Source organism: Ictidomys tridecemlineatus, chromosome 3, assembly GCF_052094955.1.
Source record: "Ictidomys tridecemlineatus isolate mIctTri1 chromosome 3, mIctTri1.hap1, whole genome shotgun sequence".
Lineage (NCBI taxonomy): Eukaryota > Metazoa > Chordata > Mammalia > Rodentia > Sciuridae > Ictidomys > Ictidomys tridecemlineatus.
The window spans coordinates 102680200-102700024 of NC_135479.1; the positions used below are offsets into that span (position 1 = coordinate 102680200).

General features: G+C 46.3%; 1 long non-coding RNA gene across 2 annotated transcripts; it reads right to left on the reverse strand.

The window, feature by feature from the left end:
* Positions 1-2892: 2892 nt before the first annotated feature.
* LOC144376308 (uncharacterized) lies at positions 2893-14816 on the reverse strand. 2 transcript variants are annotated; one of them, XR_013436616.1, is made up of 4 exons: positions 13997-14816; positions 13197-13584; positions 6970-7116; positions 2893-4145 (listed from the first exon to the last, which is right to left on the reverse strand). It is a non-coding gene; the product is annotated as an uncharacterized LOC144376308 (long non-coding RNA). The 2 variants fall into 2 exon arrangements; XR_013436617.1 differs by lacking the exon at positions 13197-13584 and having other exon boundaries at positions 13997-14815.
* Positions 14817-19825: the final 5009 nt, after the last annotated feature.

Genomic DNA, 19825 nt, shown 5'->3' on the forward strand with positions numbered 1-19825 from the left:
TCGCTGGGAAGGTGAGATAAGCAGACTTCAGAAAGAAATGAGGTACCTGGGGGAGGAGCAGCCCAGGCAGATATACCTGTTAGGCCAACAGAGCTCCCAGTCCAGGGCCCCCAGTACAGGAGAGAGCACTGTACCAGGTACCAGCGAGGCCCTATGGCCCTGGGCCTCCATGTTTAAGGGGTCAGATGGTCATGGAGGAAGCCATCAAAGAAGAGGAAGAACAGCCCAAATGGTAGGTAGGAGTGTTGGAAATGTGGTGCCACTGAAGCCCAGAGAGGAAGATTTCAGGAAGAAAAGACTTTGATGCTGAGAAGGTGGCAAGATGAAGACCAGAGGGATTCCTAGAGTCGGCCTCAGGTGGCCGGGCGAAACCAGAGGCAGCGAGTGAGCTCAGTGGAAGGCCCACTTGTGAGTCTGAGGACAGAGGTTCAGAGAACGGAATCTGGTAGTCGTTTCACACCCAGGAGCTGTGGCAGGCTGTTCTAGTAAGGTGGCACTCAGTGCCTGTCTCACAGGATAAGCACCTCTTCTGGTTTTCTTGGGTAACTTCTGTGACACTCAGCAAAGTATCTGGCTCGACCAGGCTATGGTCATTCACTCCGACCGCACCACCAGACACAGCCCTGAGCTCGTCTTCACCAAAGCCTAGAGCAGATTCCCAAGCCCTTTGGACAAGTCCCATCTTTTTGTGTAATCTCTCCACACGAACCACAGGGTCGCAGAGGCTATGACTGAGCTGGCTGGAATCAGCACGGTCCTCTCTTCAGGTTACACAGTCATTTCTTCTAAAAGTGATGTTGCTATCAACCCTAAGGAGGGATGGAGAGGCTGTCAGGCAGCTGCAGGGCGTGTGAGGCAGGTGAACTGGGCGCAGGAGCCTCCTACTCCTGTGCAGGGCCCCCAGTCCAGGAGATGTTGACACGTGGTAGGTCCACAGGGTGTGTGACACTTGTGACAACTCCTGCTGGTCAGGGTGGAGGATTCCTCATTATGGCTTCCCAACTGGTTCCATAGGCTTTTGACTATGACATCAAGATTGTGTCAGCCCGATGCTTCTCCTCCCACCTCCCCATCCCTCTGCCTCCCAGCCATGCTCATAATTGAGTCAACACAACCAACTTGGATGGAGCTAATCAGCTGGGGAGTGGAATCACTTGGTCCTCTTGGATTAAGAGGAGAGACTGTCGGTGAACTTGGGCTCATGTCCAGGCCCTGCCCTTCCTTAGGTATGGCAGGTTGCTAAACAGCTCTACGCTCCATTTCTCCCTTTGTTGGAGGGGAGTTGATCTCTAGATAAGCAATGTTATCCAAACCGTTTTACAGATGAGGAGGCTGCAGCACAGACGGAGGGCCAGTCTGTCCTAAGTCACAGCTGGCGAGTGGCAAGCCAGGGTTTGACACCAGGGGATGAGGCTCACCCAGAGTATGTGGCTGCGATGGTGTGCCTCACCTGGTGGCCACCTGACCAAGAAGGGCCTAGTAAAAAGACGCCCTGGGCAGAACAGATTCTTTCCCTCCAGGGAATTTATTCTGAGAAGCACAGGAGTAAACCACCATTTGGAAACATGCACCAGAACTGAAAGTCCAGTCAGGTTGTGGCTCCTGGGTGCTGAGTCATCTATGGACTGAATCCACAAGGAAGAACAGGAGAGAAAATAGGGCAGATGCACCTCGAAGAAACCGAGGGGAAGGGGCCTCTGAGGGGGAGACTAGCCTCCCTGCTCTAGCCCCAGCCCCAGCCCCAGAAGGCCCCCTGTCCTTAGTTGTCTACCATGTGTCCTTCCAAAGAAAGGGAAAAAAAAGATTCAGCTGTCATTGCCACCACAAAAACCACAACAGAAAATATTTACCTGACCTAGCTGGAATGGTGTTCTGTTCCTTGTGAAACAATGACAAAATAAACAACCGTAATAGAACACGGACAAAGGATTTGAAGAGACATTTCTTCACCAAAGAGGCACAAATAACCACAGGTTACTAAAAGATGTTCAGTGTCTCTAATCATCAGGTTACAGTGAAATGTGACCCACACCTGGAGGCCAGGGCTGCAACTCCTGGTTGAGCATTTGTCTAGCATGCACAAGGCCTGGGTCCATCTCCAGCCCTGCAACAACAACACAGAATAAATAGCCTCACATCGGTTAGGACGGCTACTATTAAAAAAAGAGAGGGATGAGGTTGTGCAGAGATTGGAATCCTGTTGATGGAAAGATCAAGGGGCTTTGGAAGGTCAGCAGCTACAGATTATGAAGATTCATCAGAAACCTAAAAGCTGAGCTAGAGTAGGGTCTAGCAATCCCACTTTGGGGTAAACATGCAGAAGACCTGAAACCAGAACCTTGAAGAGGCGTTTGCACCCCATGTTCCCTGCACACCACCCACAGCAGCCAGGATGTGGACTCCACACAGGGTCCACTGACAGCTGCTTGGGAAACAGAGCGGCACACACGACAATGGGTGCCTTGTGCGCAGCCGCGAGAGCCAGGCAAGGAAACCAGCCAGTCCCAGGGAGACGGGCACTCAGGGAGGCGCCTCAAGTAGTTTGACTCCTACTGGAAGTAGAGCAGGGCCTGCCAGGCTAGACAGAGGATGAGGGCAGTTACTCACTTGGCCTCACGGTTCAGCTTGGCCCGGGGCAGAGTCCTGAGCTGATTGCACAGCAGGGTGAGCAGCACACTTAGGAGCTCATGATGACGATGGCCAGGCATGGTGGCGCCCACCTGTGATCCCAGTGACTGGGAAGGCTGAGGCAGGGGAATCCCACGTTCGTTCAAGGCCAGCCTCGGCTACTGAGTGAGATGCTGCCTCAAAAGAAGCAATGTGGGGTGGGGCTGAGGGGACTGGGCCCTCCAGCTTCAGCTCTCTGCTACCAAAAATGGTGAAGATGCTAAATTTTATGTTTACATATTTTATCACAATTCAAAAGTCACAAGCAAATAAAGCCAAACAACTAACAAAACAAATAGGACAAGAGAGAGAGAGAGAGAGAGAGAGAGAGAGAGAGAGAGAGAGAGAGAGAGAGAGAGAGAGACCCCCATAAACTCTTCCAGCCTTTTGAGGACACAGGGATTGTGTATCATTGAGAGCACGGGAGAGCCAGGAGGGTCAGGTGAGGAGGACATGATGAAGTCCCGACAGGTCGGTAGAGCGTCCCTCCGCACACCAGGCAGAAATGTCCAGACGTAGGCTGCGCTGTAGGTCTGAGGCTGGCTGGCAGTACCTGTGAAGGCGCTAGAAGACAGCAGGTCACCTGTGCGGCAGGCCTGGTTGGGCAGCACAGGGCAGAGGTGAGGACAGAGGAGGCATTGGGTGATGGCCGCAACTCTGGTTAGGACAGTGGACGTGAGGTTGCCATGACCGGGAAGGAAAGCTAGATCCTGCAGGCAGCAGAGACCCTGCGTGGGTAGTGGGCTCATGAGGCGTGGGGATGTGCAGAGATACTCATCGCAGCTAGTCGATGCCTGAAGGTGTGAAGGAAGCTGAGAACCCACTTTACCTCCCGCCCAGCCTTTCCTCGGGTGGCTCTGAGTCCTCTGTGAAATGTTTCCCTGTGGTAGTAATCGTGCATAGGAAGGTGCCTGAGCCCCAGAGACCACTTGGGGAAGGGAATTAACTTAGGTTTTTCTAAACGCATGGGACTCTCCTGCCCTTTTTTCATGAAACATCTATTGATTTCCTGAGGATTAATACATTGGAGGATTGTTCTCTGGTTTATGCAAATATGTCTTGAACAAAAGTAGAACTTAGAAGAAACCGGTTAGAAGGTCGATAGATCTGTGGGTATACAGCACGTTCCTTTGTTGCCAGTCAGGTCATGGATGCTGCCAGAAGACTGGGCCTGACCCGGGAACCGAGGACACCAACCCCTGTGCCTGGACAGTGGCGGTGGAGGCTGCTGGGGGTTGGATCCAAGACAGCTTGCTCTCTTGGCTTCTCTCTGTGCTGCCTGTGCCAGTAAAGCCTTGGCCCTGTCCCTCCCAGCTCTTTCTTACCCTCTGCATTGGCTTCTTGTCCTTGCTTTTCCATTCGCATAACTAATGCACACAACACAGAGTTCCTGCAATTTTAAAGACAGCTGGCCAGCACATCTTGGATGCTGATGTCAGGAAACATCTGGAAGAGGGCTAAAGTTTCTGCAGGCCCAACTGAGAACAATAGAAACACATCAGTATGGAAAATTCAGTATAGGGGGGCTTGAGTAAATAAAAATGGCTGCCAGGACAAATTTTAAAAGCCTTAGGCCAAACCCTATTGTATTTTGGGCATTAATACCACTAAGCAATTGGGTGGAAGGCCAGCTAAAACTGAAACTTTGCTACTTTCTTTTGGGTATCACTGTGGCTGTCCTGTGCTTAAAAGGTTTCCAAAGTTTCCTCTTAGTTAACCAAGATGCTCTTTACTGAAAAAATCATGAAATATTTATTTATTTTGTAATAACATTAAATTGATCTTCCTCCTTCCTCCTTGTTCTCCTTCTCAAAATATAAAGATATAAAATAGTTATTAATTTATTTTTAGCAGAAGAATAGTCAAAGTTTCAAGACCAGCCTCAGCAACTTAGTGAGGCCCTAAACAATTTAGTGAGATCCTGTCTTAAAATTTAAAAAAAAGAAAAGAAAAGAAAAGAAAAGCAGCTGGGGTTGTAAATCAGGGGTAGAGCGCTTGCCTAGCATGTGTAAGGGACAAGGGACTGGGTTCAATTCTCAGCACCACATTTAAATAAATAAAATAGTGTTCACTATCAACTAAAAAACTATTAAAAATTAAAAAGGGCTAGGGATATGGCTTAGTGGTTAAGCACTCCTAGGTTCAATCTCTGGTACCAAAAAATAAAAAGAGATAGAAGAGAAATGGGCCATCACTGGTGACCTAAAAGAGATCTTTTATACAAATATTTCTGCTGTCTCTGAGAAGGCAGTGAGATCAGAGCTACTAAGCTTCACAAATATTTTGACGGAAATATTTAAATGTAACATGGCATAATGGTTAAAAGAATTGGTTTTAGAGTTTGAATTCTGTCCCTTCCTTTTAACATACCTTGGATAAATTATTTGGTATAATCTACACTGCAAAACTGTATTAGTTATTTCTGCCTCTGTGGACTGTCACGGGGAGTGAGCAGCTGAGTTCCAGGGCTGAGGGAGAGGCCTGCCTGCGCTAGCTATGGCATCACTGTGTTGTGTTGGTACTTAAGGGTCAAGAAGAAATCCCTGCTATGCTCTGTCTCCCAATCCAACTCCAAAATGGAGCGTTTGATTGCAATTCCCTGTCCTGGAGGAGGGCTTAGACTGAGGATTCCCCCAAGAGTTCTAAAATTCTCCCTCCTGTTGCATTTTACTTTGTAGAAACTGAAAATGGGATCTTTTCTCACGTATGGCACCATGATCATGGTCTCATCCTGCTTTCAGTGTTGAGATTTCTGCTCTTGACCCCTGCTCTTTAATTCCAGGCACGAGGTCTGCTTTTCCCTCTAAGAACTTGCTGGGTTCTCCTGTCTCCTCAGCTCTGGGGTTCACTGCCTTGGTCTGCCTTTCCATGTGGTGCAGGCAGCCTGGCACCTGGCAGTCTGGTGTGCATGGCCTTCGATTTGGGAAATCTGTGGAGTCACTGCTCCTGTTCGTCCTTCTGGACCCGCTGTTCATCCCTTTGGATCCCCTGTTTGTTGGCATACTGCACCTTCTGGACTAGTTCTCTGCTTGTCTTTTCTTTCCTGTTGTCTTTTTTGTTAGCTTTTAGCTTTATTTTCTTGAAGCCTTCCTCAACTTTCCATCTAAACCTCTGTTAAGTTTTCAAAATCTGTTTTTATATTTTAAATTTCTAAGAGTTCCCTTTTGTTCTGTGGTGATTTTTATAGCATCCTGTTCTTAAAATATCTTTCCATTTCTCTGAGGATATTACTGGTATTTTTTTTTATGCATCTATCTTCCTGCAGGGTCTCTGTTTTCTCTCCAGTTGTCTTCTGGTTTCTTTTGTTTCTCTTTGTGTGTCTGTCTCTGCCTTCCTTGGCCGGGCATCTTTCAGATGTCTGATGGTTCTGGTCCCCACTGGTCTCTTAGAGCTGATGGGAAGCTCTCCCTGGATGCGGTCTGCCATCTTGTCTTTAGGGTGATCTTCCCAGACTATCAATATGGGTTTGGGGCAGGGAGTGTGCCACTATCTTCAGGCTGATTTTCTTGGTCTGAATAAGTTCTCTAGGGAGGAAAAAACCTATTCTCCTTCTTAGAGGGGTTAGTTAGCCCTGGCTACCAGTATTCTAGAGGCCAGATGTAAACTGAGGACACAGCACTTCATCATATAAGCCTTTTCTCCAGATCCATCTGCTTTCAGCCTTAGTAGTGCCTAATACTCCTAGTTCTACCTTAGAGACCTTCTGCAGAAGAAAACCTCACTCCTTTGCAAAAGGAGCTACTAGGCCACCGGGGAGCAGGCACTCAGTTGCTCCTGATTTTCCCCTTTGCTGGTTTCCATGTAACTCCTTCATCTTGTTTAGAGAGGTATAATGGTCCTATTTTTCAAGTTCTAAAGTTTTGTGCTATCATTGTTTCCTCTCCCTTCTAATTTTTCAAAATCACTTTATTTTAATGAGGTTTAGAGACAAACACATTTGTTCAACCAGCCATCTTTGGTATTTTTTAAAAAGATCTTCTTTTCTTTTTTCTAGTTTTCAGTGGACACAACATCTTTATTTTATTTTTATGTGATGCTGAGGATCGAACCCGAGCGCGCTACCGCTTGAGCCACATCCCCAGCCCCCCAAAGATATTATTAATGTAATGATTTACTGTGAAAAAATAGACTTTTTGTTCCAGAAACCCAAACCAAAGAACTCTGAAGAGATTAACTAATGTATCTTAGTATAGCTGTATAAATGCTTTCATTAATTTCTAACTGTTTTTTAATGTTTGGCGGTCATGACTGCTGGGTGGTAAGTGCTTCTGTTTGCTGGCCACCCCTCTGGGTTGTTCTCACCTTTTCCATGTGCCCCAGACGGCACCAGGGCTCCCACTCTCCACGTTCCTGCAGAACACCTCAGGCTTGCCAATAGTCCCTGGCCTCCTCTTTTCAGCCCAAGTCCTGATGGCTTTCAAGAGAGCAGACGCTGAGAGACTGAAATCCCTGTGATGACAAAACATTCACACTCAGTGTCTCTTTGGAAGGGGACTTTCCAACTCCCTTCATGTGGGTAGATTTGGATTGGTGGAGGCAGGGTGAGGAGCAGCAAGATGGGCAAGGAGTTAGGTGCACGGTATTAGGAGCAGCGTGCGCAGGTTGACCTTGATTTTATGTACAGGATTCCCACAGTGGAGACTTCCCAACAGCAATTTCAAGGTGGGCAACTCAGTGGGCCTGACCTGTGAGGGTCTGTGGCTGGTCTCACTGCAAATAAAAGCAATAGCCCTTGCCATCTCAGAAATGCCAGAGTCACCTGGCAGGTGAGCCATTGTCAAAAACAGAGTTCCAGGGCTGGGATGCTACTCCGTGGTAGAGCACTTGCCCAGGCTGATGACCTGGGTTCCATCCCCAACACCAAAAAAAAAAAAAAAAGGAAAATTAAAGTTCCTTAAACTGATTTTGGACTTTCTTTGTCAAAGGAAGATTGATATTGCTTGTTATTTCATGGATGGAAAAATCCATCAGCTAATCATAACGTTTGATACTATTTTTTTTTAAATTTGGTACTAGAGATTGAATCTGGAGCACTTTGCCATTGGGCTACATCCCCAGCCCTATTTAATTTTTATTTTGAGACAGGGTCTTGCTAAGTTGCTGAGATTGGTCTCAAAACTTGCAATCCTCCTGCCTCAGCTTGCTGAGTCTCTGGGACTACAGGCGTGTGCCACTACAACCAGCTCTATTTTTTTATTTCAAGAGCAAAATCAAGGAACGCTACTTCTGAAGAACCAAAGACCCACGTTAACAGTTATTTCTTAGTGTCTGTTTGCTAGATGCCTTACATACGTGGTCTCACTTAATCCCCCCAGATCATCTGCAGTCATCCCTATAATCATTTGGCATGAGAAAAGGCGAGGCTCTCTGAGGCTGAGTGACTTATCTCAGGTCACAAGGTTGGTGACAACTGAAGAAGAATTTAAAAGCAGGATTTTTAGAATTTTTCTCCAAAGTCCTGGCTCTCCGCATAGAGCCAGCCTGCCATGCCAAGACAACGCCAGTGCCCCCGTGGGCTGTTTGTACAGTGTTCGTCTTTGAATGTAGGACTATTTCACACATGCCAAGAGGAAAAACACATGTTGATTCTTGCTGACGCATGGCAAACTAGTCTATTCTGTCACACTAGCATCTACAATTACACGACAGAGATCATCGTCCCAGCGACTTGCCTCCAGTCTCAGCACACAGACACACACAGAGCACAGAAGAGGTCAGCTGAGGTGCTGCGTGCCTGGGCTCTCATTCCGTCTAAACTCCCTGCCCAGGAGGACCTGCACGGGGTGGAAGTCCTGTGCACAGGCCTGGTGTTGTGCTTACCTGACATTGTCACCATTGAAGGAGGCTCCCCTTTGTTGACTGCCTGGTGTGTGCCAGGTACTGTTTGTTTTTTAAATTTATTTCTTTTGAATAGTCTATACATGTCAAGAATTATGAAGGGTAACTAAAGTTAGAACCCTCTATCCCTGTCTCCAGCCCTGGATTCCCTTCCCAGTGTTTTGTATGGTTAACAATTTTGTTTAATTACTCCAGAGGTACCAGGAACTTTATTTTTTATTATTTTTTTTTTTAAATTTTAGTTGTTGGTGGATTTTTATTTCATTCATTTACTTATATGCGGTGCTGAGAATCGAACCCAGTGCCTCACACATGTGAGCCACAACCCCAGCCCAGGGACTTTAAATATGTTATATCATTTAAGTCTCCTGATTATTGCTGCATTTTAACTAAATTTAATTAAAAATTTTTTGGTCTTTTCTTGGGGAAGAAATGGAGACTAGTACATGTGCCCAGTCTGCATTTTTATTCCAGTTTTATAATCCATTTTACAGGTTCCAAAACTGAGCTCAGTAGCTGCTCAAATAGCTACTTAGCAGTGGAGCCTGTATTCATTCCCTGACTTTGTATTTAGTGGGGTAGACTGTGAGGGTGCCACCTGGGCCTGGAGCAAGGTCCGCCCTCTCAGCCTAGTGGAAAGGTTCTGAAGAGCCACAGGATAAGCTGCGGCCAGCTGGGGTTCTGTCGAAGCAGGCAGCATGGACCCAACTCTGAGAGCTCAGGAAGGTGCTTGAAAAAGTGGAGTCCAGGCCCAGAAGTCAAGAAAATGAATGAGCCAGGAGAAGGGGGCAGGCGGAGGGGGGAGAGGGAATTCCTCCGTGGGAAGTGTGGGGAGCTTCTTGGGTGGCTGGAGCTGCAGTGGCAGAGTGCCCAGAGGTGATCTGGGGGCAGTGTGTGTGGGGGGAGCAACTGGAACATGAGGTGTTTTTGTTTTGTTTGTTTGTTTCAAGCAATGGGTGAAAAGTCAGGTTCCGTGGCTCACACTAATAATGCCAGCTATTTGAGGCAGGAGGATGCCAAGTTGGAGGTCAGCCTGCTTATCTTATCAGGACCCTGCCTCAAAATAAAAAGGGATGAGGGTGTAGCTCAGGGCAGAATGTCCCTGGGTTCAACCCCCTAGTTCTGGGGAAAAAAAAAAAAAAAGACAAGAGACAGAAAGAGAAATGGATAAAGAAAATAAATCAATGAGGAGGTTTAGGGAGGTCTTCAGTGGCTCCCGTTCTACTTCACACCATCTCTCTAGGGCACTACCAGCTGACAGCCCAGCCCACCCACCATCTGCCTTGAGTGCTGCCCTGTGCTGCCTTCCCCTGGTCCTCCTGCCTCTCGTTCTCTAGTTCCTTGCCCAGCCTTTGGCTCCTGTGTGCCCCTGTCCTGTCCAAGTGAGGTAAGGCAGTCCTGGGAAGCTGGCACTGCACTGTGGGCTGTGAGACCCCTGGAAACACACCACTACAGAAACGAGCACTTCACCAGTGAGGGCTGGATTCATACCATTGATCTCTTACAGCCATGTGACCTTGGGCCAACTCTCTGACCTCTCAGAGCTGAAGGGACAGGGACACTCAGGAAGTCAGTTTTCAATGAAGCCAAAGGAAGAGAGATAAGAAACAGGGCCTTCTGAATCTCCCATCTCAGCATCTCAATCCCTGGATGCAGAGCTGCTGGAGCTTAGGTCTCACTATTCCTGGCTTGTCAGGTGTTAATTCCCTGGTACGCTGGGCACAGGGACACACCCATATTATTGAAGTGACATGGGATGACACTGAGGCAGGAGAATTGCAAATTTGAGGCCAGCCTCAGCAGCTAAGTAAGACCCTTAGCAACTTAGTGAGACCCTGCCTCAAAGTAGATAGACAGATAGATAGATAGATAGATAGATAGATAGATAGATAGATAGATAGATAGATAGATAGATAAATGGATGGACTGGGGATGTAGCTTAGTGGTAAAGTGCCCCTGGGTTCAGTCCCCAGTACAAACAAAACAAACAAAAAGACCAACCGTGGCTTATTTAGACTAGAAGTAAGTTATTTCAATTAAAACAAGTCTCAAATTTAAATTGTATGCCAAAAGTTGGAATGCATTAAATTAAAGAAAATGTTTACCAGGTTGAATCTGTAGGTGGAAGAAGGATGAATGGAAACTATATGAACCGTGTCCAAGTTTCAGGCTTCAATAACCCGTTGACCATCGTGGCAATTCCCAAGAGAGGAAATGTTGGATGAATATAGGTCATGGGTGAGGGTGGGAAGGTGCACTCAAGTTTAGAAGTGTCTATGGGAACACCACTAGGACACTTAAGTGGTGTCAGGCTGGGATGAACTCTGTAGGTACACATTCGTCTTTGTCAGCATATGGAAGGCAGAAAAGGCCGTGGCATGGATGCCAAGCCAGGACCCTGAGATCGCCAACTGATTAGGAAGCCCCAGGGCCGTTTGCATCTGCAGTGGTCTCTTCTGTCAGTGTATTTTTGGGAAAAAGACATTTTAGCAGAAGTGAAATTGCTCCTGTAGTGGATGTCAGGCTACTGTGGGACTGTGCCCTCTACATTTAAGTCTTAAGAGTATTCAGGTAGCCATTGAGAACGGAGGTGGCAGTAGCGTCAGGTTGGACGCCATCTTTCAGGTTGCTCCATCCCTGACTTGTGCAGATTCCCACTAATGAGGGTTGCACATTCCCAGGCCCACCATTTTACCTGCTCTTTGCTCCCTTTCTCTTTTTCCTTTTCATGGTGTTGGCGATCATACTGGGCCCTCCTCATGCATGCAAGGCACGGGGTACCCTACTACTGAGCTATGCTCCCAGCCCCTATTCTGTCTTTCAGTCAGTGATATGTGACAGAAAGGGCAGGTGCCTTGAAAACATGCAGACCTGCCTTAGGATTACAGCTAGCTGTGGCCCTGAGCAGATTGCTCAATCTGTCTAATTTTTTTTTTTTTCCTGGGCTGACAATATCTCCCAGGCAAGCTTGCTGTTAGGACTGGAAGCGGAATACAGAAACCTGCACAAGCTGGAGCAGTGGTGCAGACTGTGACCTCAGCACCTTGGGAGGCTAAGGCAAGAGGATCACAGGTTCAAGGCCAGCCTGGGTAACTGAGTAAGACCTTGTTTGAAAATAAGAACTATAAAGGGTTGAGGAAGTGGTTCAATGGTAAAGCACCCCTGGATTCTGTCCCCAGCTCAAAAAACTAAAGGACATTTTACATGTCTTTTGCCAGCAAGAAGTCTATTACAAGATTTGGGCCCCTGAATCTCCAAAATAGAAGGGAAAATAAACTTTTTCCTTATAAATTTGTCCAGCCTTAGATACTTCATTAGAGCTATGAAAAATGGACAATTGCAGCTGTGTATAATCAACAGGTCATCTACTCTAATGGATTTTCTTTTCTCTTTTTTTCTGCAAAAGAACACAGTCTGATTTGTTCAAGATTATGCAGACCTTTATGAGAATGAGATGCACTTTCAGATTGTTGCAGTGATAGGAGATGACTAGGAGTACTTTTTATTTTTTATTTTTTAAAGAGAGAGAGAGTTTTTAATATTTATTTTTTAGTTCTCAGCGGACACAACATCTTTGTTGGTATGTGGTGCTGAGGATTGAACCCGGGCCGCACGCATGCCAGGCGAGCGCGCTACCGCTTGAGCCACATCCCCAGCCCCTAGGAGTACTTTTTAAAACCAGAAATGCTGGGCTGGGGATGTGGCTCAAGCGGTAGCGCGCTCGCCTGTCATGCGTGCGGCCCAGCTTCGATCCTCAGCGCCACATAAACAAGGATGCTGTGTCCGCCAAAAACTAAAAATAAATATTAAAACCAGAAATGCTAAAATCCTTAAATTGTCTGGAAATATTTATATCAAATTTTATTGATGAAGGATCAATGCTGAGATTTTTGGGTTCTTCCTTTCTCTTTTTGGAGGCCCAGGATTTCTGTTCTGGAACATAAATAGATCTTTATCTTAAGCAAAAGTTGGCAGAGACACATCTTTCTTCTTTTTCTTTTTTTCTCCCCATTAGTTCTGTGGATTGAACCCAGGGGTGCTTAACCACTGAGCCACATCCCCATCCCTTTCTCTTGTTTATTTTGAGCCAATCTCTCTAAGTTGCTTAGGGTCTAGCTAAGTTTTGTGGCTGGTCTTGAACTTGCCATTTTCCCGCCTCAGCCTCCCAAGTCTCTGGGATTCCAGGTGTGCACTGCACCTGGCATCTCTCCTTTCACTTTAAACATTGATCGTGTCTTCGTTTCCTCTGGTGTTAGACTCCTCTCAGAGGAGTTGGATTTGGATATCAAGACTGCCCAGTTTTCTACCAAGATCTCCTACGGAAACCCTATAGTATCTGCAAAGGACTTCCACAGGGACATCTTGGACCCTGATATCACCTAGCCCCACTCCTGTGTCTCTAATTAAGTGCTGGCCATTTCCCATCAACACACCACTGCTCTTCACACCAGCAACTGGTGACACCCATGGTTTCTCTGACTCCCCCCTGCCCCCAGCCCTTCTCTCTCTGTGCCATTATTCTTCTGGTGACACAAACTCTAAGTTATGGGAGGATGGGTGGCTGAACCCATGAACAAGGCCCTGGTTGCTTCAGCCTTTCTGTTCAACCCCGCCTTTCTCTCACCTCCTCCAGACCAGTTGCCCTTGGGTTACGAGATGGCTCTGGGGGCTGAGGCATCACCCTGGCCTACCTGTGCGGATGGAGCAGACAGCGTCTCCTCCTGTCTGTCTGAAGGTATGGAGAAAGCCTTCCAGATGTCACCTGGCACACTCCCCCTCACACCTCCATGCTCCCAGCTGGACCACATGCTCATCTAAAGTCAATTACTGGCAAGAATGTGAGGTTATCATGATTGATGAAGAATCATCCGGATGTACCCCTGAGCCAGGGATAAAGGAATCTTCTCTAAAATAAGGAGACCAAAATAAAATTGGAGTTCTACTAGCAAGAAAGAAGGCAAAGCTGGGTGTGGGGTGCACATCTGTAATCCCATCAATTCAGGAGGCTGAAGCAGGAGGATGGCAACTTGAACACCAGCCTCAGCAATTTAGTGAGGCTCCAAACAAACTGGCAAGACCCTGTATCAAAATAAAGAATAAAAAGGGCTAGGGATGTAGCTCAGTGATGAAGTACAGCTGGGTTAAATCCCCAGGACCAAAAAATAAGATGAATAAATAAATTAAACTAAACAAACAAATAATAATAACAACAACAAAAAAAAAAACAGAAAGAAAATAATTTTCCTTCCTGCTACCCCGGACAGAGGCCTTGTATCCACCTCCAGTAAAGTACAAGAGCTTCCTGACTGACCTCCTCAAATTCCTTCCCACACAGCCCAAGCCCACCTTCCTCCATGTTGCCAGATTCAGCTTCCAGAAATACTGCCTTGCCATAGAGTCCTTTTGTTTAAAAATGATTCTTTCTAATCTTTATTGGTCCTATATTCTTTCTAATCTTTATTGGTTCTAACCTTCAGAAAAACAGACTTACCAATAGAATTTTCAAAGAATAGAATGTCAGAAGGAGAAAGCCATTGGAGTTTGGAATGTCGAAAGCCAACGCCAGGAAAACTGTGGTGCTGGGGTCCATCCCAGGCTGCGCACGTGTGCGGATGAACCGCTTGTCCCAGGCCAGTGTCCTGCCCTGAGCTGCCCCTGCCCAGGAACACTCAGCTTGCAGCTGGAAAACGTGGGCAGGGGATTTCCACAGATGGCACCAGACACAGACATGTTCCTTCAAGATCAATCCTCAGGCTAAGCGACTTTCCAGGGGGTGTGAGCAGATTTTAAGAATCAGTTTCCAGATCTTCACCTTGTTCTCTCTGAAAACTAGTCGTTTTTTTCACCTTCCATTTCCGACGCCGGGGCCTGAGGGGCAGCGACGGGAGGCGCCGCCGGCCGCAGCGAGCGGGCAGGGGTCTGCGGGGCAGGAATCGGCGGGGCAGGGGTCGCCGCCCGGGCCGAGGGAGCCCCGCTCAGGCGAAGAGGGCGCGACGCCGGCCGTCAGCTCTCCCGAGGGGAGGTCCGGAGCCCCGGGGCTGCCGCTCCCGGGACAGCTGGCGCCCAGGCCGGACCATGCACTCGGGGCCCCACCTGCAGGGCGCCGACGGCGGAGGGACGGCGCTGGCCCCGGGCGCTGGGCCTGGCCGCTTCGTGACCCGCTGCGGCGCTCCCACCCCGGGGACCCCGGAGAAGATCCGCGCAATCCGCTCAGGTTGTGTAGACAGCAAAGAATGGTGTAGACAACAAGGAACCGCGTAATGGAAACCTGCTAGCACCACCTACATCATGGAGTATTATCCCAGGAATAGTCAATTTCTTCTTAAGACACATTTTCGCTCCTGTTAACTCTAAATAAAATCCTAGCTACCAGATGTGTGGTGTTTAGCCGCTCATTCTCTTTCATTATGCACTTAGGAAAAGTTAAGAATAAAAGCTCTAAAAACATGCGTGGTTTTCTGATTTTTATATATGGTTTTACGTATGAGTTTTATTGAATGTTCCTCCTCAAAATTCAGTCTCAGAACAAGATACACACCCACACTTACCACAGGACTGCCAGAATGTCTTTCATTCCTTGTTTCATAAAGAGCTTAAAATTTCAGCCACATTTTATTGTATTATTGCAAATTTAATAATGAGAAATTGCATTTTAAAATTGTCTTCTACATTTTTCATAGATGCATTTATTTCATTAGCTCTGCATCCTGGTCCATTGCTTTCAGTAATCTGTCTCACAAGTCGTGTTTCATAATTTCTTGGTGATTTCGTTTTATTCCTCAAATTGCATTTTGACATTTATTTGAATGATTTTAATTAATCTTAGGCTTTTCCCACAGACTGTGTTTAGTTGAGTAGCCCTCAATTGACAATGAGGGCTGCCTTTTCCAATTTCTTTGTATGGAAAATATTTCTCATAAATATTAAATTGTTGAACAAGCTAAATATGCAGCTTTGAGCTTCTGACCAAAATGTTATTTCAAATGTGTTAAGCGGGGTACAGTGACTCACACCTGTAATCCCAGCAACTTGGCAGGTTGAGGCAGGGGGATTGCAAGTTTGAGGCCAGCAGGAGGACTGCCAGTTTGAGGCCAGCCTCAACAACTTAGCAAGACCCTAGAATTTAGCAAAACCCTGTCTGAAAAAATAAAAGGGAATGGGGATGTGGCTCAATAACAAAGGGCCACTGGGTTTGGTCCCCAGTATATTCCTCCCCCAAATGACCCCCAAATTTAAGAAAAAAAAGCATTTTTTTAAAAAATAGTGTACTGGCAAAAGCATATTGAAAGGAATGTTTTTTACTATGCCAGTTCTTACATATTAGAGAAAACATGACACTTTTATTTGAAAGAGAATATAGCAATATAATCTTTTGACAAATCTTAGTAGAAATTTTTAGTGAATTTCCCAAATTTGTCGAAGTGAATGATTAGGTACTAATCCTTTTGCAAGTTAGATTGCTCGTATTAGACAACTTCCCATAGAATTGAAGGAATCCTTAATTTGAGTTGTTAAATGTATTGGTAAAGCAGATATTGAGTGACATGTTACAAAATTATTTGTTACAAAATGATAAATAATTTAATAATAAATAAGATCAGTTGCGCCCAAATAGTTAAGATTGCATTTACAAAAAGCTTCTTTCATTCCTATTCTTTTTGGGGGTGGGGAACTGGGGATTGAAGTCAGGGGCACCTGGCCACTGAGCCACATCCCCAGCTCTATTTTGTATTTTATTTAGAAACAGTCTCACTGAGTTGCTCAGCACCTCACCATTGCTGAGGCTGACTTTGAACTCGGGATCTTCCTGCTTCAGCCTTCCCAGCTGCTGGGATTACCTGAGTGCGCCACAACTCCCAGCCCTATTCTATTACTTATATGAAAATTTCTCAGTGGTAACAAATATAAATATGAAGAGTAATAATAAAGTAGATGCTGTTAATTGAGACATATGAACTAATTGAAAATAGGTACATTCGTCTTATTAAGAATTGTGCTTCACTAGCACAGTGGTGCATAAGCATAGTTCTAGTAACTCAGGAGGCTGGGACAGGAGGATTGCAAGTTCAAGGCCAGCCTCAGCAACTTAGTGAGAGCCCATCTCAAAATAAAAACCTTAAAAAATAAAAATAAAAATAGCTAGGGATGTAACTCAGTGGTAAAACACCCCTGTTAGATCACCAGTACCAAAAAACAAAAATGAAAAAAAAAAAAAAGGATATATACTACTAATAAAATTTTTCTTTTTATGGTTAATAGTTATTCATGTCAATGTTTCATATGTGTGTTTTATTTTGGTAAATTTTACACTAATAATTACAATAATAAAGAAGTCTTGACATTTTAACGGCCACTTTCCCCACTGTCCTCTCCTTTGGGTTCCGGTGAGCCTGCTCTCCCACCTCCCCTGCGGGGGGAGGGTGGTGAAATCGTTCTGGCTGTACTGTGTGAACAGAGGCACGTGGTCCCCCCCAGGCGGCCCCGTGGACTCTCCCAGGCCCCCTTCCTCCTGTTCTCTCCTTTACCAGCTAGCTCTGCAGTCAGAATGAAGCTCTTGAAGAAGGAAGGGCAGGCGCCAGAAGGGGCCAGCCACTAGCCATTTCAGTGATGGCGATGAAAGAGCCTGGCTTGGGACTCCCGGGTACAGGGAGCACTCCGCTCCTCCGGTACCTTACCCAGGACTGTGTTCACAAATAACCTTTGACCGTGTTGGGCCTTAAGAGACTTGGAGCTATGTTATTACAGCTCAGCCTAACAAAATACACGAGATATGTGGAAGCTTAAAAAGTCCATCTCCAAGCAGTAGAGATGGGCCTGGGGAGGGCGGAGGAGGGGATGATGGCACCAGCCCAGGAACTGTGGTGGACAATGACTAGCAGCACTTTCAAGGCAGCCACTAGATTTGGACAGTCCCAGCATAAAGAAATGATGATGTCTGAGGCGCTGGTGTGCCATTCTCCTGACAGATGTTTCATATGGCACGCAGCTATTGGCACATCATATCCAACCCATACTTAAGTCCAATTGCTATGTCTCAATTAAAATTTTAAAAAATATGTTACAAGAGCAGGAAATAAATTTAGAAACTTTTTTTTTATTGCTGAGAAGTATAACAAAATGAATGAGGCCTTTAAGTATAAAAATATAATATTTGGGATAAAAGTGTGTGGGAGAGGTAGAACAGAAACATGAGCTTAAGGAGAGAAGGGAAGAATGTAAAGTTTTTGACTACTAAGCTAAGAGCTTGACCCAGCATATGTTTGTGGTGCACATCCACAAGCCCAGCAATGTGGGAGCCTGAGACAGGAGGATCCCAGGGTTGAGACCAGCTTCAGCAACTTAGTGAGGCCCTCAGAAACTTAGAGAGACTCTGTCTTTAAAAAAATAAAATAAAAGATCTATCAGCATGCTACAGAGATGCAGCCTCAGTGTTTATAGTAGCTCAATAGCTAAAATGTGGAAACAGCCTAGATGCCTTTCAATAGATGAATGCATAAAAAACTATGGTATGTATACATAATGGAATACTACTTAGCCTTAAAGAAGAATGAAATTATGGCATTTACACGTAAATTGGCGGAATTAGAGACTATCATACTAAGCGAAGTAAGCCAATCCCCCAAAATCAAAGGCCAAATGTTTTCTCTGATAAGTGGACGCTCATCCATAATGGGCAGGGGGCAAGGGAAGAAGGGAGGAACTTTAGATTGAGCAGAGGGGAGGGAGGGGAAGAATAGGGGAGGGAGGGGAAGAAGAGGAGGGGAGGGAGGGGAAGAAGAGGAGGGGAGGGAGGGGAAGAAGAGTTCATGGTTTCAAAAAAATTCTTATGGGGGCATGCCAGGGGATAAAGATTTTTTTAGAGGATCTTCAGACCTCTGAAGAGGCCTCTTAAGAACCTGTAAAAACCAAAACCAAACCTCCTTTGAAAGGTTCGTGGACTCTCTGGCCTGGAAGAAGGAGCAAGAGCTTTTCTAGTGTGCTTTTGAAGCCCACTGTCCAGGTCACCTTAGACGGGGTTCAAACCCAAGAACAGGCTTGGGTGTCAGGAGCCTGCAGGTGTGCTGCCCGGCTAGGTGTCTACCCACTTCTCGTGACACAGGAGGAGAACTGTTTGATTTTTCCTTTCAAACCTTTCCTTCTTGGTTGTCCTGAGGACTCATGAGTTAAACATTTGTTAAGTACTGTGCAATGTCTGGCTGAAAGTACAAAGTCTTTCTGGCTACTGTTGGAGGGGTGAAAGGGTCCACAGAGAGCCCAGCAGCTCAGGACCCTGAGGTCCGCGAAGCTCCTCCTTCACAGAGCCGCCATAAGTGAGCTGAAAGGCTGTCCTAAGGGGTCACACCAGGCTTCAAAGGCTTCAATCACCACTCTTCCCCCAGATTCTGTAGGTTTGGGAAAAGAGTGATTGTGACGCCCTTCAGAGTTTGGGAACTGTGTTCGGAGATTCTCCTCTGTTGGCTTCAAATATCTGCTCTGAGCTTCCTGATGATGTATAATGTACGTGCAGAAATGTACATATCCTGAGCACAGTGAGGTGAATTCTCACAGGCCAAACACACCACGGAACTAGTACCCAGACAAAGAGGCAGATCTTTCCAGTGTCTACAGACAAGCCTGCCCAGGGCCTTCCTGTCGCCCCTGCTCCTGCCAGGAGCGATCATTGTCTAGACTTCAAGCCACACAGATTGGATTTTCCTGTTTTTGTAATTTGCATAAATGTAATTGTACAGTATAGACTCAAGGGTCGCTCTTATTTATTTATTTATTTATTGGCATTAAGGATTGAACCCAGGGGCACTTTGCCATTGAGTTACATCCCCAGCCCTTTTTATTTTTTATCCTGAGACAGGGTCTTGCTTGCTTAGAGCATCGCTAAATTATTGAGGCTGGTCTTGAACTTGCAATCCTCCTGTCTCAGCCTCCCAAATCACTGGCATTATAGGTGTTGGGTGTGTGGGAGACTCCCCGTTTCCATCTTGCGAGAACATCACAGAATCCCTTACCCCTCTCCCTCCTCTCCGAAGGGCACTAAATTCAAGTTTTCTGGACAATCCCCTGGAGACACAATGGCAGATCATCTTCCTGAGTCACCCTGCCAATCAGTACCTACCACATGGCACACACAACCCTTCTTAAGGCCAAGCTTGCAAGCTCACACTCTCTGCCCTTTTCCTCTTCTTTCTCTCCTCTCTGCTCTCTGCCTCTCTCCTCTCTGCCCTCCTCCTCTCCTCTCTCTGCTCTCTGCCTCTCCTTTTCTCCCCCTTCGGGAAGCCCCCCAATAAATCTCTTGGTTGAATCTCTGACTCTGGTGAGTCACTTG